Here is a 26,995-nt window from a genome sequence, read left to right as displayed (position 1 = left end):
TGGGTAAAAAATTCTGGGGCGATGTGCGCAAATCATACCTCTGTGGATTCCAACGGGTGTCCTCTTTTCGGAAATGCATGGGGTTCCCTGGATTCCTCGGTGGCTTGGACACCCGAGGGCCATATCTGTATGTTGTGCCGGTCGGCAGAATGTCTGAGATTTCGCTCTGAAAACAGACTGGGGGTTACTTGTGTTTTAGGCTTTCCCCTTGGCGGCCAGGTAGGTGCACCCACACATATGAGGTACTGTTTTCATCGGGACACCTGTGAGAACGCGTGACGGTAGGCCATGTGTTGTTGGGGGCGTGTTTCGATGGGTTCGTCGAGCGAAATGTGCGGAAAAAGCGTTTTTTCCCCACATTTTGGACTTTGCAGGACTGTCCGGGTAAAAAATTCTGGGGCGATGTGCGCAAATCATACCTCTGCGGATTCCCACGGGTGTCCTCTTTTCGGAAATGCATGGGGTTCCCCATTTTCCTTGGTGGCTTGGACACCCGAGGCCCATATCTGTACGTTGTGCCGGTCGGCAGAATGTCTGAGATTTCGCTCTGAAAACATACTTGGGGTTACTTGTGTTTTAGGCTTTCCCCTTGGCGGCCAGGTAGGTGCAACCACACATGTGAGGTACCGTTTTCATTGGGACTTGTGTGGGAACACGTGACGGTAGGCCATGTGTTGTTGGGGGCTTGTTTCGATGGGTGCGTCGAGCGAAATGTGCGGAAAAAGCGTTTTTTCCCCACATTTTGGACTTTGCAGGACTGTCTGGGTAAAAAATTCTGGGGCGATGTGCGCAAATCATACCTCTGCGGATTCCCACGGGTGTCCTCTTTTCAAAAATGCATGGGGTTCCCCATTTTCCTTGGTGGCTTGGACACCCGAGGCCCATATCTGTATGTTGTGCCGGTCGGCAGAATGTCTGAGATTTCGCTCTGAAAACATACTTGGGGTTACTTGTGTTTTAGGCTTTCCCCTTGGCGGCCAGGTAGGTGCACCCACACATGTGAGGTACCGTTTTCATTGGGACTTGTGTGGGAACGCGTGACGGTAGGCCATGTGTTGTTGGGGGCATGTTTTGATTGGTGTGTCGAGCGAAATGTGCAGAAAAAGTGTTTTTTTCCCCACATTTTGGACTTTGCAGGGCTGTCTGGGTAAAAAATTCTGGGGCGATGTGCGCAAATCATACCTCTGTGGATTCCAACGGGTGTCCTCTTTTCGGAAATGCATGGGGTTCCCTGGATTCCTCGGTGGCTTGGACACCCGAGGGCCATATCTGTATGTTGTGCCGGTCGGCAGAATGTCTGAGATTTCGCTCTGAAAACAGACTGGGGGTTACTTGTGTTTTAGGCTTTCCCCTTGGCGGCCAGGTAGGTGCTCCCACACATATGAGGTACTGTTTTCATCGGGACACCTGTGAGAACGCGTGACGGTAGGCCATGTGTTGTTGGGGGCTTGTTTCGATGGATTGGTCGAGCGAAATGTGCGGAAAAAGCGTTTTTTTCCCCACATTTTGGACTTTGCAGGACTGTCTGGGTAAAAAATTCTGGGGCGATGTGCGCAAATCATACCTCTGCGGATTCCCACGGGTGTCCTCTTTTCGGAAATGCATGGGGTTCCCCATTTTCCTTGGTGGCTTGGACACCCGAGGCCCATATCTGTACGTTGTGCCGGTCGGCAGAATGTCTGAGATTTCGCTCTGAAAACATACTTGGGGTTACTTGTGTTGTAGGCTTTCCCCTTGGCGGCCAGGTAGGTGCACCCACACATGTGAGATACCGTTTTCATTGGGACTTGTGTGGGAACGCGTGACGGTAGGCCATGTGTTGTTGGGGGCTTGTTTCGATGGGTGCGTCGAGCGAAATGTGCGGAAAAAGCGTTTTTTTCCCCACATTTCGGACTTTGCAGGGCTGTCTGGGTAAAAAATTCTGGGGCGATGTGCGCAAATCATACCTCTGTGGATTCCAACGGGTGTCCTCTTTTCGGAAATGCATGGGGTTCCCTGGATTCCTCGGTGGCTTGGACACCCGAGGGCCATATCTGTATGTTGTGCCGGTCGGCAGAATGTCTGAGATTTCGCTCTGAAAACAGACTGGGGGTTACTTGTGTTTTAGGCTTTCCCCTTGGCGGCCAGGTAGGTGCACCCACACATATGAGGTACTGTTTTCATCGGGACACCTGTGAGAACGCGTGACGGTAGGCCATGTGTTGTTGGGGGCGTGTTTCGATGGGTTCGTCGAGCGAAATGTGCGGAAAAAGCGTTTTTTCCCCACATTTTGGACTTTGCAGGACTGTCTGGGTAAAAAATTCTGGGGCGATGTGCGCAAATCATACCTCTGCGGATTCCCACGGGTGTCCTCTTTTCGGAAATGCATGGGGTTCCCCATTTTCCTTGGTGGCTTGGACACCCGAGGCCCATATCTGTACGTTGTGCCGGTCGGCAGAATGTCTGAGATTTCGCTCTGAAAACATACTTGGGGTTACTTGTGTTTTAGGCTTTCCCCTTGGCGGCCAGGTAGGTGCACCCACACATGTGAGGTACCGTTTTCATTGGGACTTGTGTGGGAACGCGTGACGGTAGGCCATGTGTTGTTGGGGGCTTGTTTCGATGGGTGCGTCGAGCGAAATGTGCGGAAAAAGCGTTTTTTCCCCACATTTCGGACTTTGCAGGGCTGTCTGGGTAATAAATTCTGGGGGGATGTGCGCAAATCATACCTCTGCGGATTCCCACGGGTGTCCTCTTTTCGGAAATGCATGGGGTTCCCCATTTTCCTTGGTGGCTTGGACACCCGAGGCCCATATCTGTACGTTGTGCCGGTCGGCAGAATGTCTGAGATTTCGCTCTGAAAACAGACTTGGGGTTACTTGTGTTTTAGGCTTTCCCCTTGGAGGCCAGGTAGGTGCACCAACACATGTGGGGTACCGTTTTCATTGGGACGCCTGTGGGAATGCGGGACGGTAGGCCATGTGTTGTTGGGGGCGTGTTTCAATGGGTGCGTCGAGCAAAATGTGCGGAAAAAGCGTTTTTTTTCCCCACATTTCGGACATTGCAGGGCTGTCTGGGTAAAAAATTCTGGGTCGATGTGCGCAAATCATACCTCTGCGGATTCCCACGGGTGTCCTCTTTTCGGAAATGCATGGGGTTCCCTGTTTTCCTCGGTGGCTTGGAAACCCGAGGCCCATATCTGTACGTTGTGCCGGTCGGCAGAATGTCTGAGATTTCGCTCTGAAAACAGACTTGGGGTTACTTGTGTTTTAGGCTTTCCCCTTGGTGGCCAGGTAGGTGCACCCACACATGTGAGGTACCGTTTTTATCGGGACACCTGTGGGAACGTGTGATGGTAGGTCATGTGTTGTTGGGGGCGTGTTTCGATGGGTGCGTCGAGCGAAATCTGCGGAAAAAGTGTTTTATTCCCCACATTTCGGAAATTGCGGGACTGTCTGGGTAAAAAATTCTGGGGCGATGTGCGCAAATCATACCTCTGCGGATTCCCACGGGTGTCCTCTTTTCAGAAACGCATGGGGTTCCCTGTTTTCCTTGGTGGCTTGGACACCCGAGGACCATATCTGTACGTTGTGCCGGTTGGCAGAATGTCTGAGATTTCGCCATGAGAACAGACTTGGGGTTACTTGTGTTTTAGGCTTTCCCCTTGGCGGCCAGGTAGGTGCACCAACACATGTGAGGTACCGTTTTCATCGGGACACCTGTGGGAACTCGTGATGGTAGGCCATGGTTTGTTGGGGGCGTGTTTTTGTGGGTGCGTCGAGCAAAATGTGCGGAAAAAGTGTTTTTTTTCCCAACATTTCAGACTTTGCGGGGCTGTCTGGGTAAAAAATTCTGGGGCAATGTGCGCAAATCATACCTCTGTGGATTCCCACGGGTGTCCTCTTTTCGTAAATGCATGGGGTTCCCTGTTTTCCTCCGTGGCTTGGACACCCGAGGCCCATATCTGTACGTTGTGCTGGTCGGCAGAATGTCTGAGATTTCGCTCTGAAAACAGACTTGGGGTTACTTGTGTTTTAGGGTTTCCCGTTGGCGGCCAGGTAGGTGCACCCACACATGTGAGGTACCGTTTTCATTGGGACTTGTGTGGGAACGCGTGACGGTAGGCCATGTGTTGTTGGGGGCTTGTTTCGATGGGTGCGTCGAGCGAAATGTGCGGAAAAAGCGTTTTTTTCCCCACATTTCGGACTTTGCAGGGCTGTCTGGGTAATAAATTCTGGGGGGATGTGCGCAAATCATACCTCTGCGGATTCCCACGGGTGTCCTCTTTTCGGAAATGCATGGGGTTCCCCATTTTCCTTGGTGGCTTGGACACCCGAGGCCCATATCTGTACGTTGTGCCGGTCGGCAGAATGTCTGAGATTTCGCTCTGAAAACATACTTGGGGTTACTTGTGTTTTAGGCTTTCCCCTTGGCGGCCAGGTAGGTGCACCCACACATGTGAGGTACCGTTTTCATTGGGACTTGTGTGGGAACGCGTGACGGTAGGCCATGTGTTGTTGGGGGCTTGTTTCGATGGGTGCGTCGAGCGAAATGTGCGGAAAAAGCGTTTTTTTCCCCACATTTCGGACTTTGCAGGGCTGTCTGGGTAATAAATTCTGGGGGGATGTGCGCAAATCATACCTCTGCGGATTCCCATGGGTGTCCTCTTTTCGGAAATGCATGGGGTTCCCCATTTTCCTTGGTGGCTTGGACACCCGAGGCCCATATCTGTACGTTGTGCCGGTCGGCAGAATGTCTGAGATTTCGCTCTGAAAACAGACTTGGGGTTACTTGTGTTTTAGGCTTTCCCCTTGGAGGCCAGGTAGGTGCACCAACACATGTGGGGTACCGTTTTCATTGGGACACCTGTGGGAATGCGGGACGGTAGGCCATGTGTTGTTGGGGGCGTGTTTCAATGGGTGCGTCGAGCAAAATGTGCGGAAAAAGCGTTTTTTTCCCCACATTTCGGACTTTGCAGGGCTGTCTGGGTAATAAATTCTGGGGCGATGTGCGCAAATCATACCTCTGCGAATTCCCACGGGTGTCCTCTTTTCGGAAATGCCTGGGGTTCCCTGTTTTCCTTGGTGGCTTGGACACCCGAGGCCCAGATCTGTACGTTGTGCCGGTCGGCAGAATGTCAGAGATTTTCCTCTGAAAACAGACTTGGGGTTACTTGTGTTTTAGGCTTTCCCCTTGGCGGCCAGGTAGGTGCACCCACACATGTGAGGTACCGTTTTCATTGGGACACCTGTGGGAACGCGTGACGGTAGGCCATATGTTGTTGGGGGCGTGTTTCGAGGGGTGCGTCGAGCAAAATGTGCGGAAAAAGCGTTTTTTTCCCGACATTTCGGACTTTGCAGGGCTGTCTGGGTAATAAATTCTGTGGCGATGTGCGCAAATCATACCTCTGCGTATTCCCACCGGTGTCCTCTTTTCGGAAATGCATGGGGCTCCCCCTTTTCCTTGGTGGCTTGGACAACCAAGGCCCAGATCTGTACGTTGTGCCGGTCGGCAGAATGTCTGAGATTTCGCTCTGAAAACAGACTTGGGGTTACTTGTGTTTTAGGCTTTCCCCTTGGCGGCCAGGTAGGTGCACCCACACATGTGAGGTACCGTTTTTATCGGGACACCTGTGGGAACGTGTGACGGTAGGCCATGTGTTGTTGGGGGCGTGTTTCGATGGGTGCGTCGTGCGAAATCTGCGGAAAAAGTGTTTTATTCCCCACATTTCGGAAATTGCAGGGCTGTCTGGGTAAAAAATTCTGGGGCGATGTGCGCAAATCATACCTCTTCGGATTCCCACGGGTGTCCTCTTTTCAGAAATGCATGGGGTTCCCTGTTTTCCTTGGTGGCTTGGACACCGGAGGCCCATATCTGTACGTTGTGCCGGTTGGCAGAATGTCTGAGATTTCGCCATGAGAACAGACTTGGGGTTACTTGTGTTTTAGGCTTTCCCCTTGGCGGCCAGGTAGGTGCACCCACACATGTGAGGTACCGTTTTCATCGGGACACCTGTGAGAACTCGTGATGGTAGGCCATGTGTTGTTGGGGGCGTGTTTTTGTGGGTGCGTTGAGCGAAGTGTGCGGAAAAAGTGTTTTTTTTTCCCAACATTTCGGACTTTGAGGGGCTGTCTGGGTAAAAGGGTAAAAAATTCTGGGGCGATGTGCGCAAATCATACCTCTGTGGATTCCCACGGGTATCCTCTTTTCGTAAATGCATAGGGTTCCCTGTTTTCCTCCGTGGCTTGGACACCCGAGTCCCATATCTGTACGTTGTGCCGGTCGGCAGAATGTCTGAGATTTCGCTCTGAAAACAGACTTGGGGTTACTTGTGTTTTAGGCTTTCCCGTTGGCGGCCAGGTAGGTGCACCCACACATGTGAGGTACCGTTTTCATCGGGACACCTGTGGGAACGTGTGACAGTAGGCCATGTGTTGTTGGGGGCGTGTTTCGATGGGTGCGTCGAGCGAAATGTGCGGAAAAATCATTTTTTCCCCACATTTCGGACTTTGCAGGGCTGTCTGGGTAATAAATTCTGGGGCGATGTGCGCAAATCATACCTCTGCGGATTCCCACGGGTTTCCTCTTTTCGGAAATGCATGGGGTTCCCTGTTTTCCTTGGTGGCTTGGACACCCGAGGCCCATATCTGTACGTTGCGTCGGTCGGCAGAATGTCTGAGATTTCGCCATGAAAACAGACTTGGGGTTACTTGTGTTTTAGGCTTTCCCCTTGGCGGCCAGGTAGGTGCACCCACACATGTGAGGTACTGTTGTCATCGGGACACCTGTGGGAACGCGTGACGGTAGGCCATGTGTTGTTGGGGGCATGTTTTGATTGGTGTGTCGAGCGAAATGTGCAGAAAAAGTGTTTTTTTCCCGACATTTCGGACTTTGCGGGGCTGTCTGGGTAAAAAATTCTGGGGCGATGTGCGCAAATCATACCTCTGTGGATTCCAACGGGTGTCCTCTTTTCGGAAATGCATGGGGTTCCCTGGATTCCTCGGTGGCTTGGACACCCGAGGGCCATATCTGTATGTTGTGCCGGTCGGCAGAATGTCTGAGATTTCGCTCTGAAAACAGACTTGGGGTTACTTGTGTTTTAGGCTTTCCCCTTGGTGGCCAGGTAGGTGCTCCCACACATATGAGGTACTGTTTTCATCGGGACACCTGTAAGAACGTGTGACGGTAGGCCATGTGTTGTTGGGGGCGTGTTTCGATGGGTTCGTCGAGCGAAATGTGCGGAAAAAGCGTTTTTTTCCCCACATTTTGGACTTTGCAGGACTGTCTGGGTAAAAAATTCTGGGGCGATGTGCGCAAATCATACCTCTGCGGATTCCCACGGGAGTCCTCTTTTCGGAAATGCATGGGGTTCCCGATTTTCCTTGGTGGCTTGGACACCCGAGGCCCATATCTGTACGTTGTGCCGGTCGGCAGAATGTCTGAGATTTCGCTCTGAAAACATACTTGGGGTTACTTGTGTTTTAGGCTTTCCCCTTGGCGGCCAGGTAGGTGCACCCACACATGTGAGGTACCGTTTTCATTGGGACTTGTGTGGGAACGCGTGACAGTAGGCCATGTGTTGTTGGGGGCTTGTTTCGATAGGTGCGTCGAGCGAAATGTGCAGAAAAAGTGTTTTTTTCCCCACATTTCGGACTTTGCAGGGCTGTCTGGGTAATAAATTCTGGGGGGATGTGCGCAAATCATACCTCTGCGGATTCCCACGGGTGTCCTCTTTTCGGAAATGCATGGGGTTCCCCATTTTCCTTGGTGGCTTGGACACCCGAGGCCCATATCTGTACGTTGTGCCGGTCGGCAGAATGTCTGAGATTTCGCTCTGAAAACAGACTTGGGGTTACTTGTGTTTTAGGCTTTCCCCTTGGCGGCCAGGTAGGTGCACCCACACATGTGAGGTACTGTTGTCATCGGGACACCTGTGGGAACGCGTGACGGTAGGCCATGTGTTGTTGGGGGCATGTTTTGATTGGTGTGTCGAGCGAAATGTGCAGAAAAAGTGTTTTTTTCCCGACATTTCGGACTTTGCGGGGCTGTCTGGGTAAAAAATTCTGGGGCGATGTGCGCAAATCATACCTCTGTGGATTCCAACGGGTGTCCTCTTTTCGGAAATGCATGGGGTTCCCTGGATTCCTCGGTGGCTTGGACACCCGAGGGCCGTATCTGTATGTTGTGCAGGTCGGCAGAATGTCTGAGATTTCGCTCTGAAAACAGACTTGGGGTTACTTGTGTTTTAGGCTTTCCCCTTGGCGGCCAGGTAGGTGCACCCACACATATGAGGTACCGTTTTCATTGGGACTTGTGTGGGAACGCGTGACGGTAGGCCATGTGTTGTTGGGGGCTTGTTTCGATGGGTGTGTCGAGCGAAATGTGCGGAAAAAGCGTTTTTTTCCCCACATTTCGGACTTTGCCGGGCTGTCTGGGTAATAAATTCTGGGGGGATGTGCGCAAATCATACCTCTGCGGATTCCCACGGGTGTCCTCTTTTCGGAAATGCATGGGGTTCCCTGTTTTCCTCGGTGGCTTGGACACCCGAGGGCCATATCTGTACGTTGTGCCGGTCGGCAGAATGTCTGAGATTTCGCTCTGAAAACAGACTTGGGCTTACTTGTGTTTTAGGCTTTCCCCTTAGCGGCCAGGTAGGTGCACCCACACATATGAGGTACCGTTTTCATCGGGACACCTGTGAGAACACGTGACGGTAGGCCATGTGTTGTTGGGGGCGTGTTTCGATGGGTGCGTCGAGCGAAATGTGCGGAAAAAGCGTTTTTTTCCCCACATTTCGGACTTTGCAGGGCTGTCTGGGTAATAAATTCTGGGGCGATGTGCGCAAACCATACCTCTGCGGATTCCCACGGGTGTCCTCTTTTCGGAAATACATGGGGTTCCCCATTTTCCTTGGTGGCTTGGACACCCGAGGCCCATATCTGTACGTTGTGCCGGTTGGCAGAATGTCTGAGATTTCACTCTGAAAACAGACTTGGGGTTACTTGTGTTTTAGGCTTTCCCCTTGGCGGGCATGTAGGTGCACCCACACATGTGGGGTGCCGTTTTCATCGGGACACCTGTGGGAACGCAGGACGGTAGGGCATGCGTTCTTGGGGGCGTGTTTCGATGGGTGCGTCAAGCAAAATGTGCAGAAAAAGCGTTTTTTTCCCCACATTTCGGACTTTGCAGGGCTGTCTGGGTAATAAATTCTGGGGCGATGTGCGTAAATCATACCTCTGCGGATTCCCACGGGTGTCCTCTTTTCAGAAATGCATGGGGTTCCCTGTTTTCCTCGGTGGCTTGGACACCCGAGGCCCATATCTGTACGTGTGCCGGTCGGCAGAATGTCTGAGATTTCGCTCTGAAAACAGACTTGGGGTTACTTGTGTTTTAGGCTTTCCCCTTGGCGGCCAGGTAGGTGCACCCATACATATGAGGTACCGTTTTCATCGGGACACCTGTGGGAACGCGTGACGGTAGGCCATGTGTTGTTGGGGGCGTGTTTCGATGGGTGCGTCGAGCGAAATGTGCGGAAAAAGTGTTTTTTTCCCCACATTTCAGACTTTGCAGGGATGTCTGGGTAATAAATTCTGGGGGGATGTGCGCAAATCATACCTCTGCGGATTCCCATGGGTGTCCTCTTTTCGGAAATGCATGGGGTTCCCCATTTTCCTTGGTGGCTTGGACACCCGAGGCCCATATCTGTACGTTGTGCCGGTCGGCAGAATGTCTGAGATTTCGCTCTGAAAACAGACTTGGGGTTACTTGTGTTTTAGGCTTTCCCCTTGGAGGCCAGGTAGGTGCACCAACACATGTGGGGTACCGTTTTCATTGGGACACCTGTGGGAATGCGGGACGGTAGGCCATGTGTTGTTGGGGGCGTGTTTCAATGGGTGCGTCGAGCAAAATGTGCGGAAAAAGCGTTTTTTTCCCCACATTTCGGACTTTGCAGGGCTGTCTGGGTAATAAATTCTGGGGCGATGTGCGCAAATCATACCTCTGCGAATTCCCACGGGTGTCCTCTTTTCGGAAATGCCTGGGGTTCCCTGTTTTCCTTGGTGGCTTGGACACCCGAGGCCCAGATCTGTACGTTGTGCCGGTCGGCAGAATGTCAGAGATTTTCCTCTGAAAACAGACTTGGGGTTACTTGTGTTTTAGGCTTTCCCCTTGGCGGCCAGGTAGGTGCACCCACACATGTGAGGTACCGTTTTCATTGGGACACCTGTGGGAACGCGTGACGGTAGGCCATATGTTGTTGGGGGCGTGTTTCGAGGGGTGCGTCGAGCAAAATGTGCGGAAAAAGCGTTTTTTTCCCGACATTTCGGACTTTGCAGGGCTGTCTGGGTAATAAATTCTGTGGCGATGTGCGCAAATCATACCTCTGCGTATTCCCACCGGTGTCCTCTTTTCGGAAATGCATGGGGCTCCCCCTTTTCCTTGGTGGCTTGGACAACCAAGGCCCAGATCTGTACGTTGTGCCGGTCGGCAGAATGTCTGAGATTTCGCTCTGAAAACAGACTTGGGGTTACTTGTGTTTTAGGCTTTCCCCTTGGCGGCCAGGTAGGTGCACCCACACATGTGAGGTACCGTTTTTATCGGGACACCTGTGGGAACGTGTGACGGTAGGCCATGTGTTGTTGGGGGCGTGTTTCGATGGGTGCGTCGTGCGAAATCTGCGGAAAAAGTGTTTTATTCCCCACATTTCGGAAATTGCAGGGCTGTCTGGGTAAAAAATTCTGGGGCGATGTGCGCAAATCATACCTCTTCGGATTCCCACGGGTGTCCTCTTTTCAGAAACGCATGGGGTTCCCTGTTTTCCTTGGTGGCTTGGACACCGGAGGCCCATATCTGTACGTTGTGCCGGTTGGCAGAATGTCTGAGATTTCGCCATGAGAACAGACTTGGGGTTACTTGTGTTTTAGGCTTTCCCCTTGGCGGCCAGGTAGGTGCACCCACACATGTGAGGTACCGTTTTCATCGGGACACCTGTGAGAACTCGTGATGGTAGGCCATGTGTTGTTGGGGGCGTGTTTTTGTGGGTGCGTTGAGCGAAGTGTGCGGAAAAAGTGTTTTTTTTTCCCAACATTTCGGACTTTGAGGGGCTGTCTGGGTAAAAGGGTAAAAAATTCTGGGGCGATGTGCGCAAATCATACCTCTGTGGATTCCCACGGGTATCCTCTTTTCGTAAATGCATAGGGTTCCCTGTTTTCCTCCGTGGCTTGGACACCCGAGTCCCATATCTGTACGTTGTGCCGGTCGGCAGAATGTCTGAGATTTCGCTCTGAAAACAGACTTGGGGTTACTTGTGTTTTAGGCTTTCCCGTTGGCGGCCAGGTAGGTGCACCCACACATGTGAGGTACCGTTTTCATCGGGACACCTGTGGGAACGTGTGACAGTAGGCCATGTGTTGTTGGGGGCGTGTTTCGATGGGTGCGTCGAGCGAAATGTGCGGAAAAATCATTTTTTCCCCACATTTCGGACTTTGCAGGGCTGTCTGGGTAATAAATTCTGGGGCGATGTGCGCAAATCATACCTCTGCGGATTCCCACGGGTTTCCTCTTTTCGGAAATGCATGGGGTTCCCTGTTTTCCTTGGTGGCTTGGACACCCGAGGCCCATATCTGTACGTTGTGTCGGTCGGCAGAATGTCTGAGATTTCGCCATGAAAACAGACTTGGGGTTACTTGTGTTTTAGGCTTTCCCCTTGGCGGCCAGGTAGGTGCACCCACACATGTGAGGTACTGTTGTCATCGGGACACCTGTGGGAACGCGTGACGGTAGGCCATGTGTTGTTGGGGGCATGTTTTGATTGGTGTGTCGAGCGAAATGTGCAGAAAAAGTGTTTTTTTCCCGACATTTCGGACTTTGCGGGGCTGTCTGGGTAAAAAATTCTGGGGCGATGTGCGCAAATCATACCTCTGTGGATTCCAACGGGTGTCCTCTTTTCGGAAATGCATGGGGTTCCCTGGATTCCTCGGTGGCTTGGACACCCGAGGGCCATATCTGTATGTTGTGCCGGTCGGCAGAATGTCTGAGATTTCGCTCTGAAAACAGACTTGGGGTTACTTGTGTTTTAGGCTTTCCCCTTGGTGGCCAGGTAGGTGCTCCCACACATATGAGGTACTGTTTTCATCGGGACACCTGTAAGAACGTGTGACGGTAGGCCATGTGTTGTTGGGGGCGTGTTTCGATGGGTTCGTCGAGCGAAATGTGCGGAAAAAGCGTTTTTTTCCCCACATTTTGGACTTTGCAGGACTGTCTGGGTAAAAAATTCTGGGGCGATGTGCGCAAATCATACCTCTGCGGATTCCCACGGGAGTCCTCTTTTCGGAAATGCATGGGGTTCCCGATTTTCCTTGGTGGCTTGGACACCCGAGGCCCATATCTGTACGTTGTGCCGGTCGGCAGAATGTCTGAGATTTCGCTCTGAAAACATACTTGGGGTTACTTGTGTTTTAGGCTTTCCCCTTGGCGGCCAGGTAGGTGCACCCACACATGTGAGGTACCGTTTTCATTGGGACTTGTGTGGGAACGCGTGACAGTAGGCCATGTGTTGTTGGGGGCTTGTTTCGATAGGTGCGTCGAGCGAAATGTGCAGAAAAAGTGTTTTTTTCCCCACATTTCGGACTTTGCAGGGCTGTCTGGGTAATAAATTCTGGGGGGATGTGCGCAAATCATACCTCTGCGGATTCCCACGGGTGTCCTCTTTTCGGAAATGCATGGGGTTCCCCATTTTCCTTGGTGGCTTGGACACCCGAGGCCCATATCTGTACGTTGTGCCGGTCGGCAGAATGTCTGAGATTTCGCTCTGAAAACAGACTTGGGGTTACTTGTGTTTTAGGCTTTCCCCTTGGCGGCCAGGTAGGTGCACCCACACATGTGAGGTACTGTTGTCATCGGGACACCTGTGGGAACGCGTGACGGTAGGCCATGTGTTGTTGGGGGCATGTTTTGATTGGTGTGTCGAGCGAAATGTGCAGAAAAAGTGTTTTTTTCCCGACATTTCGGACTTTGCGGGGCTGTCTGGGTAAAAAATTCTGGGGCGATGTGCGCAAATCATACCTCTGTGGATTCCAACGGGTGTCCTCTTTTCGGAAATGCATGGGGTTCCCTGGATTCCTCGGTGGCTTGGACACCCGAGGGCCGTATCTGTATGTTGTGCAGGTCGGCAGAATGTCTGAGATTTCGCTCTGAAAACAGACTTGGGGTTACTTGTGTTTTAGGCTTTCCCCTTGGCGGCCAGGTAGGTGCACCCACACATATGAGGTACCGTTTTCATTGGGACTTGTGTGGGAACGCGTGACGGTAGGCCATGTGTTGTTGGGGGCTTGTTTCGATGGGTGTGTCGAGCGAAATGTGCGGAAAAAGCGTTTTTTTCCCCACATTTCGGACTTTGCCGGGCTGTCTGGGTAATAAATTCTGGGGGGATGTGCGCAAATCATACCTCTGCGGATTCCCACGGGTGTCCTCTTTTCGGAAATGCATGGGGTTCCCTGTTTTCCTCGGTGGCTTGGACACCCGAGGGCCATATCTGTACGTTGTGCCGGTCGGCAGAATGTCTGAGATTTCGCTCTGAAAACAGACTTGGGCTTACTTGTGTTTTAGGCTTTCCCCTTAGCGGCCAGGTAGGTGCACCCACACATATGAGGTACCGTTTTCATCGGGACACCTGTGAGAACACGTGACGGTAGGCCATGTGTTGTTGGGGGCGTGTTTCGATGGGTGCGTCGAGCGAAATGTGCGGAAAAAGCGTTTTTTTCCCCACATTTCGGACTTTGCAGGGCTGTCTGGGTAATAAATTCTGGGGCGATGTGCGCAAACCATACCTCTGCGGATTCCCACGGGTGTCCTCTTTTCGGAAATACATGGGGTTCCCCATTTTCCTTGGTGGCTTGGACACCCGAGGCCCATATCTGTACGTTGTGCCGGTTGGCAGAATGTCTGAGATTTCACTCTGAAAACAGACTTGGGGTTACTTGTGTTTTAGGCTTTCCCCTTGGCGGGCATGTAGGTGCACCCACACATGTGGGGTGCCGTTTTCATCGGGACACCTGTGGGAACGCAGGACGGTAGGGCATGCGTTCTTGGGGGCGTGTTTCGATGGGTGCGTCAAGCAAAATGTGCAGAAAAAGCGTTTTTTTCCCCACATTTCGGACTTTGCAGGGCTGTCTGGGTAATAAATTCTGGGGCGATGTGCGTAAATCATACCTCTGCGGATTCCCACGGGTGTCCTCTTTTCAGAAATGCATGGGGTTCCCTGTTTTCCTCGGTGGCTTGGACACCCGAGGCCCATATCTGTACGTGTGCCGGTCGGCAGAATGTCTGAGATTTCGCTCTGAAAACAGACTTGGGGTTACTTGTGTTTTAGGCTTTCCCCTTGGCGGCCAGGTAGGTGCACCCATACATATGAGGTACCGTTTTCATCGGGACACCTGTGGGAACGCGTGACGGTAGGCCATGTGTTGTTGGGGGCGTGTTTCGATGGGTGCGTCGAGCGAAATGTGCGGAAAAAGTGTTTTTTTCCCCACATTTCAGACTTTGCAGGGATGTCTGGGTAATAAATTCTGGGGGGATGTGCGCAAATCATACCTCTGCGGATTCCCACGGGTGTCCTCTTTTCGGAAATGCATGGGGTTCCCCATTTTCCTTGGTGGCTTGGACACCCGAGGCCCATATCTGTACGTTGTGCCGGTCGGCAGAATGTCTGAGATTTCGCTCTGAAAACAGACTTGGGGTTACTTGTGTTTCAGGCTTTCCCCTTGGCGGCCAGGTAGGTGCACCCACACATGTGGGGTACCGTTTTCATTGGGACACCTGTGGGAATGTGGGACGGTAGGCCATGTGTTGTTGGGGGCGTGTTTCAATGGGTGCGTTGAGCAAAATGTGCGGAAAAAGCGTTTTTTTCCCGACATTTCAGACTTTGCAGGGCTGTCTGGGTAATAAATTCTGTGGCGATGTGTCCAGATCATACCTCTGTGTATTCCCACGGGTGTCCTCGTTTCGGAAATGCATGGGGTTCCCCGTTTTCCTTGGTGGCTTGGACACCCGAGGCCCATATCTGTACGTTGTGCCGGTTGGCAGAATGTCTGAGATTTCACTCTGAAAACAGACTTGGGGTTACTTGTGTTTTAGGCTTTCCCCTCGGCGGGCATGTAGGTGCACCCACACATGTGGGGTGCCGTTTTCATCGGGACACCTGTGGGAACGCAGGACGGTAGGGCATGCGTTCTTGGGGGCGTGTTTCGATGGGTGCGTCAAGCAAAATGTGCAGAAAAAGCGTTTTTTTCCCCACATTTCGGACTTTGCAGGGCTGTCTGGGTAATAAATTCTGGGGCGATGTGCGCAAATCATACCTCTGCGGATTCCCACGGGTGTCCTCTTTTCAGAAATGCATGGGGTTCCCTGTTTTCCTTGGTGGTTTGGACACCCGAGGCCCATATCTGTACGTGTGCCGGTCGGCAGAATGTCTGAGATTTCGCTCTGAAAACAGACTTGGGGTTACTTGTGTTTTAGGCTTTCCCCTTGGCGGCCAGGTAGGTGCACCCATACATATGAGGTACCGTTTTCATCGGGACACCTGTGGGAACGCGTGACGGTAGGCCATGTGTTGTTGGGGGCGTGTTTCGATGAGTGTGTCGAGCGAAATGTGCGGAAAAAGTGTTTTTTTCCCCACATTTCAGACTTTGCAGGGATGTCTGGGTAATAAATTCTGGGGGGATGTGCGCAAATCATACCTCTGCGGATTCCCACGGGTGTCCTCTTTTCGGAAATGCATGGGGTTCCCCATTTTCCTTGGTGGCTTGGACACCCGAGGCCCATATCTGTACGTTGTGCCGGTCGGCAGAATGTCTGAGATTTCGCTCTGAAAACAGACTTGGGGTTACTTGTGTTTCAGGCTTTCCCCTTGGCGGCCAGGTAGGTGCACCCACACATGTGGGGTACCGTTTTCATCGGGACACCTGTGGGAATGTGGGACGGTAGGCCATGTGTTGTTGGGGGCGTGTTTCAATGGGTGCGTTGAGCAAAATGTGCGGAAAAAGCGTTTTTTTCCCGACATTTCAGACTTTGCAGGGCTGTCTGGGTAATAAATTCTGTGGCGATGTGTGCAGATCATACCTCTGTGTATTCCCACGGGTGTCCTCGTTTCGGAAATGCATGGGGTTCCCTGTTTTCCTCGGTGGCTTGGACACCCGAAGCCCATATCTGTACGTTGTGCCGGTCGGCAGAATGTCTGAGATTTCGCTGTGAAAACAGACTGGGGTTACTTGTGTTTTAGGCTTTCCCCTTGGCGGCCAGGTAGGTGCACCCACACATGTGAGGTACCGTTTTCATTGGGACACCTGTGGGAACGCGTGACGGTAGGCCATGTGTTGTTGGGGGCATATTTCGATGGGTGCGTCGAGCGAAATGTGCGAAAAAGGCGTTTTTTTCCCGACATTTCGGACTTTGCGGGTCTGTCTGGGTAATACATTCTGAGGCGATGTGTGCAAATCATACCTCTGCGGATTACCACGGGTGTCTTCTTTTCGGAAATGCATGGGGTTCCCTGTTTTCCTCCCTGGCTTGGACACCCGAGTCCCATATCTGTACATTGTGCCGGTCGGCAGAATATCTGAGATTTCCCTCTGAAAACAGACTTGGGGTTACTTGTGTTTTAGGCTTTCCCCTTGGCGGCCAGGTAGGTGTACCCACACATGTGAGGTACCGTTTTCATCAGGACACCTGTGGAAACGCGTGACGGTAGGCCATGTGTTGTTGGGGGCATGTTTTGATGGGTGCGTCAAGCAAAATGTGCAGAAAAAGTGTTTTTTTCCTGACATTTCGGACTTTGCGGGGCTGTCTGGGTAAAAAATTCTGAGGCGATGTGCGCAAATCATACCTCTGTGGATTCCCACGGGTGTCCTCTTTTTGGAAATGCATGGGGTTCCCTGTTTTCCTGGGTCGCTTGGACACTCGAGGGCCATATCTGTACGTTGTGCCGGTCGGCAGAATGTCTGAGATTTCGCTCTGAAAACAGACTTTGGGTTACTTGTGTTTTAGGCTTTCCCCTTGGCGGCCAGGTAGATGCTCCCACACATATGAGGTACTGTTTTCATCAGGACACCTGTGAGAACGCGTGACGGTAGGCCATGTGTTGTTGGGGGCGTGTTTCGATGGGTTCATCGAGCGAAATGTGCGGAAAAAGCGTTTTTTTCCCCACATTTTGGACTTTGCAGGACTGTCTGAGTAAAAAATTCTGGGGCGATGTGCGCAAATCATACCTCTGCGGATTCCCACGGGTGTCCTCTTTTCGGAAATGCATGGGGTTCCCCATTTTCCTTGGTGGCTTGGACACCCGAGGCCCATATCTGTACGTTGTGCCGGTCGGCAGAATGTCTGAGATTTCGCTCTGAAAACATACTGTTTTCATTGGGACACCTGTGGGAATGCGGGACGGTAGGCCATGTGTTGTTGGGGGCGTGTTTCAATGGGTGCGTCGAGCAAAATGTGCGGAAAAAGCAATTTTTTCCCCACATTTCGACTTTGCAGATTTTAAACCGTTGATGAAATCAGTGTAATCACTGGTTATTTTAATCAGTAATGAAATTGATAAATTAAATAGCAAAATATGTTTTACATAAAGGTTTGTAATAAACAGTAATTGCAAATAAAAAATAAGGAAATACATAAAAAAAGAATTCAGCTTCTGCTGTTCATACATTTTAGATTTTCATGAAGTGCTGGTGAATGCCACCTGATGAGGACAGGATACTGAACTTGTTTCTGTTTATTACTAAAATGATGTAGGTAATTCTGTTTCTGAAAGCTAAACCTGCCAATCAGACCTCTTTTTCCAACATGTCCATGTCAAAATCATAGTGCCCTCATGCCACTTTGATGAAATATTCCCATGGCACCCCAGGACCAGCTCTGTAGTGTTAGCAATATACAACCAACATATTGCTGGCGCAAAATGAATGTGCCAGTAGTACCATATAATGGCACTTTTATGCACCATAAAAGTACAAGTTTACCACTGGGGTGGGGGAAATACCTCCAGATAAAAGCTGGAAGTAATTCTGCCACCGTACCAGCATAAATTGCCGGTATTACCAGCACTGGTGTTATCGGAGCTGGTAATACATGGAGTACTAAGGGACTACATGGAGTGGGTAATTATAACCCTTACCAACACTAGTATTCCAGCAGTAATACTGACAGACTGAGTGTCGGTAACAGTGTTACCATTTGCAGGTATCCTGGCGGAGTTACCACCAGGATTCCAGAAAAGTTATGATGAGTATTGTCTTCGTAACATAGAATCAATGGACAATTGATATAAACAGGTAATACAAATTAATTCATGTATAGCAGGGATGATATCCCTCATTATTTAATTCAACAGGTTCCTACTGTAAAGGCTATAGGGGGGTCTCTGTACTCCTGCCCTCTATATGGCAGAGTAAAAGCAAATAGCACCCCAGCCAAGATGTTCTATATGGTAGTATGGACGAGCAATCAAGGTTCAAGATATATGTATCAATTAATAACACACTTTGTACTCTGGAAATTCTAATATGGCAAATATATACAATGTCTATTTGGTACCACACTTAGCTATTGATTCCTTTAAAATGCATCAACTGCTGACAGGTATAATGGCATACAAATAGTGCAGTAAGGTGAAACAGCATAGATCATAGGAAAGAGGCACGTTAGGATAAACAATGGCAGAATGCTGTCTTTAGCTACTAAGCAACAGTTCTGAGTGAGGATCCCCCCCACCTGAGCAACCTGTATTAAAGGGTATTACCAAACCCAGTACATTAATGTTTAAAGAGTCTTGTTTTCTGGTTAAAATGTTGAACTAGCCAAATGTACCTGAGTTAGAAGAGTATATTCAACAGTTTGTCGACTGACTCCTCGACTCCTCCTCCCTTTATTACAGGAGCCACGGGTGCCACGGGTGTCGAGATTGCTAGAAGAAAGGCACACACTTCCGTTGAGACTGCAGCTTCGACCTTCACAGTGCTCTTCGGCGATCGATCGTGGAAGTCCTCTGAAGATGAGGCATGCGGTCCACCTTTATGCAAAGAGTTTGGTGCCACAAAGAAGACTGGGTGATGAACGTAGGCACAGCAGCGGGCATCGGAATAGCTTTGTCAATCAGGACTCGACCACGGGCTGGATTACAGATCTTCAACCCGTCAGCGTCTTTGTTGGCATCAGGTGGTGGGAAACCCACTGGTGGACTCTCCTCGGTTGTCAACGCCCTTGAATTTCTCCAGCGGGACAAATCGCTCAACAGTGATGGCAAGTGAGCCCTTAGTTCAAAGTCCTTAGGCAAGGTGGAGCATTGCAGCTCTGGTAGTCAAGCTGTACCCAATCCTGGGCAACATGACTTGACTGGCTTCCAGCAGTTGCGGAAATCCTCCAAACCTTGTTGACAGCAATGGACTTCGATGGCCTCGATGTCCTGACTCTTTAATTCAAGATTCTCTGTGGACCCGAGGTTTACGCTACAATTATGGAGATATATTTTTGACAGGGAGCACAGATTTTTTCTTTTCTGGAAAAGAAAATGAATTATTCATCTAAAGAAAGAACACAGGGACATTTTCCAAGATTGTTTGAATTGTAATAGAGGTGAAGAGTATTTCTCTGATTGAAAATATATGAGTTGGTTATATATTGGTAAAAGAACCCCAAGGCTCTTTTAAGAGCCACTCAGAGAATTATTATATTTCGTGGAATTTACAGTACACCATTTTTCTGATTCTATGCCCTCATGTGTACCTTTGTCTTGTTTGAATTTGAACACCTAGTTAAAATGTATTTTTGAATCTTAAAAATGGTACAGGTCGCCGTGGCTAACAGCAGTTGTCGACACCCACAGCTATCCACGCTCCAATTGGCCGTGAGCGTTTTGGCAGGCTGGTGTACCCATGGGTATGAGCCCGCCTGCCCTACACGCAGCTAGAACTGTTTGTAATTTGGTGCAGTGATCATATTATTTTATGTATTTTTTACCACATAATTTTACATGTCTTTCTGATTGAATATTCTCACATCAAGGCACGTGTTATTTAAATCTGAAACCTTTGCAATATGTGTTTTTTTAATATATGGAAAAATGTACATGTCGCTGAGGCTGTGGGAGGGTCCGCTCAGTGTAACCGGGGTTATAGCCGCTGCTATGGAATTTGCCAAATTAAAAAATAAATTAGGTTTCATTTAATTGTCTTTCTACATGTTCTATAAAGTAGTCTTTAGAAGGACCATTTTTGGGATTCATTGACTGGAATAGGTTGTAGCAAAAACTGTGTTGACCATTTTATGGGTTTGCTTTGTACAATCCTCTTTTTGTTCTATTGATTTCTGAAAAGTATGAAAGTGACATTTTTGTGAATTGTTGGCATTCTGATTGCTGACCCTGGAGTGTGCAGGTGTTCTGTATTTGACTATTGTGAATAACTATTGATTCTTTGGAACTGCTGAATGTCAGTGAGTGTGTGTTTTTATATATTTTATGTGTAATATAAATTATTGTTTATATAAAATATATTAAGAATGTTTAGATTTATAATTTAGTACAGTTTATTTGGAAAGTATCGAAAGTATGGTTTTCTATATTTTATTTCAGTGTTTTCAGAAGAGTGATGTTATGTTATGGTTATGTGTGAGAACAATATATTCTAATTAAAGTTTCTTTCTGACTATTTTGTTGAATGACTTATTTAATAATTTGTTGATAATGTTGCTTTGGGAATTCTTTGTTTTATCTTCCTTATTTGTTAAAAGATAATGTGCTGTATGACTGTATGTCAGAAATATATCATCAGAACTCTTAGATGTTCGTTGTTAGGGAAGAAAATGCATTTTAGTTTGAAGAAAAAGGGTGTTTTTTCTGAGTTTTGTTGCATTATATATTTTAGGTTTTGACAGTTTCCTAACTAAGCATATATGTGTAACTGAGTGTGGCATTTCTGTCATAGATTTGAAAGTACATTGCATCACTGCATCGTATTCAGAACACCATGGGTACCATAATTTAAAGCACCATTGCATGCATATGAGCACAACATGTGTACTAGACAGAACAAAATATTGGTAGTAATTCATACAGAATAAACAGCAACCATATTTGGCACTTTCACAATATGTTTGGAAATGGGTGCTGTGGAAGGGCAGGGACCCACCATGGTTCTATGCTATTTGATCACATGTTTTGTTATTCAATGCAGTGACATATGAAGAATTCAAAGGGATCTGGGTGCATAGCAACCCCTACCATAAACCAAGCAGTATACCTTTAACTTTATTTTGGAAGAACTTTGCAGTGGTGCATGTGCTTTGTACTTGTTAATGATACTCTTCCCTCTCACCCGTTATCAGTGACTCCCCATTCTGTCAGAATTGAGTTTACTTGCGTATGTCATGTAGGATGTGCACTGTGTTTTAAGATGTTCCCTGGAATTGAAAAAGATACTTGTTAGGTATAGTGGTGAAGGGAAACCTTCCCTTAATATAGGTTTGTTTCAGTGTAAGCTGTAGAAATGGCAGCACTCTCATTGAAGAAGTAAGTTTAGCCCTTACTATTAACATATTCTTTCAAGTGGAAAAGAGTCGTGTTGCCTGTATTTGTGTAATGCAACTGTATATCTATTCAGTTTGTAGAAGCATGAGCAATACATGTGGACGCATTCATCATTTAGAATGGTTGTTGCAAGCAGCTTAGCTCTGCACAGTTGCCTCACATATTGTGTATATAGCTATGGGCCTAGCAGTTAAATCTGCTAACATCAACACTATTAGAATGATCTTAGTAGTGAAATCTTGCAATAGGTGAAAGAGTCACTGATTCATTTTTGTGGATTAATTTTCCCAAAGAAGGAGGTACCATATGGTTGTCAGCAGTGCAATGTAGCCCACATTTAGTAGTTGGAGTATGGTTTGATCTCACCTGTTCATGTTATGTAGAATAGGTACCATGATTTAAGATATTCTTTGACATTTAAAAGCGTATTGTGAGGTATAATGCTAAAGAAATGTTCTGATAATGTAAACTTTTTTAGAAAATTAGGCTCTTTGATAACAGAGGTTACTGTAGGTTTTATCACAGCAATATGTAGCAATCTATTCAGCCTATAGAGGCATGCGTCTCAGAAGTTGAAGTATTTGTCATTTAGAATGGTTTCTGTGCGCATGTCAACCCTGCATACTTCTCTCTCATATAATGTATTTAGCAATGGTTGTAGCAGTTAAATGTACACACATAACAACCATCAGACTGCTCTTAGTAGTGAAATCTCTGATTATGTAAAAGAGTCCCCAAATATTTTTCTTTGTGCATTTGCCCAAATAACAGGTACACTATGGGTGTCAGTATTGCATTGTAGTCCACATTTAACAAGTGTAGGTGTGTATATAGTAATTACATTATTTCTTTACAGCCTTCTTTTACAATGCTTATGAAGAAGCGTTAACAACGTGCTTGAAGAGTTTCTGTTTCCAAATCTGTGCATATCAATAGTGCTGATAATACATCTATAGCTGTTAATACTTTTGAAAATGTGCATTTTCAGATAGGAGATGTGCCAACTGAACTAATTTAATAGAACCCAGAATATTTTAAGTGAAAGCGATAAAAAAGGTATCAAATCCATTAGTAGTTAGTAAAAAAACAAAGATTTTTTAGAAGAAAAGATAGCAAATGTGCTATATATTTGAAACAGAGTAAAAAAGATATATATACAGAAATATGTACCACTCTCAAGTTCTTATAAATCTATGGAGAAGTGAAATCAAAATCTAGATATGTTTCAAAGCGTTTTTTGCAAAAGAAAAAAGTAGAAGTAATAATTAAAATAGCTTTTCACATGAAAAGAAAAGTGTTCATTTTTGTATTGAATCAACTTAAGAAATTACTTAAGGTGACTAGACCATTCCATAGAAATTTAGAAACAGTTCATGTACTTACACATGACAACCTTTGTTACATGTTGGGCAGAGAGTGCTAACACACTTCTCAAACAGAAAGATTTTTTTATGCGTAAAGTTACATTCAAGGGACACATGTGTCACTTGCTATTGATTGAGTGGGCATAGATATGAAGTCCAAAAAGGTGTGATTAATTAAAAAGAAGGAATCCTAAGGTCTGATAATACAGAAATTGAAAGTTTAGGCCAGTCTACAATAACACCTAAAAAGCAATTGTGTGTTCAATATTGGTAAGTGTTCCTGTAAAGTCTTAAAGAGACTTTTTGCAAGTTTTGCACAAAAATAATAATGTTCAAAGACAGATCAAGATGCTATGGAGAATAGATGACTGTGAAGCTTGTGAAAAAACAGCACTTTTGGGTCAATCTCTAGCTTGTCTTCATAGAATTAAATGCAAGAGCCAGTTTCATCATATGCAGATGCTGGCTGCACATCATACCAAAATGAGATAACTTCTATTTAAACTGAGTGCAAACACCATGTATGTTTCTAGCACTTTTTTAAATCAAACACTTTTGACGGGAACTGTAGAAAGTTTCGTTTGTACACTGCAAACGATAAATGTAATGCATTATGACCTTTTCGGTGGAAAACGAAGAAAGCTAACCCCAATTTTGTGTGGAAATTTGATGATCACCCAGTCAAATTTGTACATCAATACTAATATTTGGGTACGGTAGCTGATGAAAACCTCAAATTGAATGTTCACTGGTGCAAGACAAAAAGTAAGTGCATGAAATTGATACATGCGCTAAGCTCCTTTAGAGGAAGAAATGGTACGTGGTCAATTCAGACTACCCTGTTACTAAATTCTACTAGGATTGTCCCTGTACTGATATATGGCATAGAGGTGTGGGGCCACAACTTGGCAAGAGAGTTAAATATCTTTGAAGCTAAGATGCTGAAGATATTATTGAGAATGCCCAAGTGTCTGTCTGTTGAATGTCTACGACTTGAGTTCAATGTCAAAGGTAATATGCCTGAGTTTATATCTAGGGTACAATGTGCTACAAAAAACAACTGTCCCTCGACAATGGTACCATTATGGTTAGTTATCTCAGCATGTTTGTTAGTATTGACAACTTTGAGTGCATGGGTACCTTGGCAAATATACTTAAACTCCATACACTCTGGTTTTCAGGTTATGATAGACACAACATCGAATGTAAGCAGCTGTCACGTAAAGGATGGTGAAAAAAGAAATTAGGCAGCTATAGCTATGAGTTCAACTCAGTCCAACTAGTAACAAATGTAAATAGTGGCCCCTACATACGTTATAGGATGTTGTGCAAATTTTCACCTAAATATATGTTTGCCTATCCAGAAAGCTATGTTATTAGACAATATCTATTGCTATAATGTAACATATGTTCGGTCTTAGAGATAATAGGTGCAAGAATTGAGATCGAAAGACCTGATCGTATGTGCCGTTTCTGTGGGGTAAATGATATTGAGACTCTAGAGCATATATTGATCAACTGTGACGTTTACATATGCTGAGAAATAGAATGTTAAATTGTATAGTAATAAAATAGACTGTCTGGATGAATCATGTATGTGGAATATGTTTATGCAAGGACATGATATACATTTTACATATTTTATGGTTACATTTTATATGAAAATAAATTTTACATAATTTTACATAATTTAACAAAAGGAATTTTTTATTTAGAGTTGTTTATTGTATTTATATCTATTCCTGTTTTTCATCTTTTAGTTTTCTTGAGTGATATATCCCTGTATTTTGTATTGATTAATTGTTTAAACTTGTGATTTTATAGCTCATTCTGGTATTTACTACGTATATATCAAAGCCATGTTCACTGTGAGTATATAAAATAAATACATACATAAATATTGTGTTAAAAAATTATGTGTACATAAATGAAACACTTACAGGAAGTGGAAATGATGATCCTATGCTTTCAAAGGATTTGATGTATCAATAGTATAAAAAAGTATTGCAATGATTGAGTTGTCTTCTACTAAAAGACTTGACATTGTTTGCATATTTTGTCGACACACCTTTTTTATAAGTCTCAAGTGCAACTAGTGTACATTGAGGAGAAGATTAAACATACTGCAGAAGATGTTTGGAAATAACGTTTTCTGTATTTGTTTGTAGAAGAACAATTTGACACAAGTGAGGGAGGCCCTTTATGTTTGTAGACACTGTGTTGGGTTTTATAATCAATCAACCATCTATTGCTCCAAGAAGTGTCTTGAATGACACTTGAGTGCCTGATATCCTTGTTGTGCTTCAGAAATGGGCCATGTTTGAATTGATTGCATTGCAAAATGTTCACCCTTTTCAAGTTATTGTTAGATTGAAAACAAAGATGTCAAACTTGCCTAAAGAATGATAAGTGCAAGGTGTGAGAGGCAAAGCTGTGTATTTACCTATTAATTTGGAATAAAATGTCAACACTCTAGGAGTGAAGCGTGACATTTCAGATTCTTTGTTTGTTTTAGTAAATGGTGTTGCCAACAAAATAAGAACATCTGGCAATAGCTTATAGATTCTAGAAAGGAGAAAAACACATTGGCTTTTCAATTGGAGCACAGTGATTACTACAAAGGCAGTGTGACTGTACCAGACGTGTCTATGCTTGATGTTGAGTCAACAAACAAAAGCAGTGAAGGTCAGTTTCAACAACTATCTGTTGCAGAAGGGAATACTTTGTATGAACATTACACTATACATCCTCTACACTCACATGAAGTCAAGGTGCACCAATCAGTGTCTGGGAATAGACGCTAGAAGCTCCTTGTTCCCTATGTTTTGTCCTACTGGTACAGAAGGCAGATTGGATGATCGGAAGGTTCCAATTTCTTCATCAGAATATCGTTGTACAAGAATGTATTGTGAAGATTCCCGATTCTACACCAATGTTGAATATACGTTTCAATAATTGTATGAAAGTGAATTTTCAATAAGACATAACTGGATTTCAAAATCCTTCTGCAAGTGAGATGCTGCAACAGGTGAAAGAGAAAAATGAAGTTTTAGAGGATAAGCTAACCAATATTCTTACTACAATGAGAGGAACCAAAGAATATTGGCATAGACAACACTCTGAGGTTCGATGCATGATCAGAAACTTGGGCTCTCCAACTTGGTTTGTGACTTTTTGCACTGAGTATGGTTGGGATGATCTTGCAGAGTAGAATCATGAAACTAATCCACAGAAAGAAGACATAGAACACATGACACCAGGAGAATTGTGTTCCATGCACCATGTAAGCGTATCACAGTTCATTCATCACAGAATTTTAGCCACGTTGCACTTCATATGTAATAAAGAAAATAGTCCACTAGGCACTGTGGAACATTTCATTAGGAGGAAAGAATACGCGGCACATGGGGCTCTACATATACATATGCTGTTGTGGATTAAACATGTGCCTCAGTTTGGTAAAGAAAGTGATGGCTGGGTGATGGAGTTCATAGAAAAATATGCTACTTGTTCCATTCCTGCTCAGCATGTGAATGCTGATCTACGGAACAAGGTGGAAAGATTTCATAGGCACTCATGTGGCAAGTACTGTCAGAGAAAATAAAATAGTAAAGACAAGTACTACACTCAGTGCAGATTTGGCTTTCCAATGCTTGTGACACCAGTTAGTTGAGTCAATAGTTTGATATCATCTGTACGACACCATGTTATTGGTAAGTCATGAAGAAATACCTATCATTTAAAAAGAGATAAGGAATGCCAATGCATTCATGATTACAATCCTGTCATTGCTCAGCTTTGGAATGCAAATACTGATGTACAGTGTATTGCTGATGATACAGCAGCTGTTGCTCATTATGTTACAGCATACATGACAAAAGCTGAAAGGATCTTTGTTTATATGAAGTAGCAGAATGTTACTCATATCAAAATATGGTTTAAAGTATGCATGTACTAATTGTCTATTGAGACATTAGAAGGCAAGTCTCATCAACCACATGAAACTATCTTGCCAAACTGCAGAGAAAAAGGAATTATTTCATGTTTGTCTTTTGCAGTCGTTCTTCCCATGGCA

Source organism: Ambystoma mexicanum, chromosome 10 (assembly GCF_040938575.1).
Source record: "Ambystoma mexicanum isolate Mex_15411 chromosome 10, UKY_AmexF1_1, whole genome shotgun sequence".
NCBI lineage: Eukaryota > Metazoa > Chordata > Amphibia > Caudata > Ambystomatidae > Ambystoma > Ambystoma mexicanum.
The sequence above is the reverse complement of the archived record's forward strand: the minus strand, read 5'-3'. Positions refer to the sequence as shown.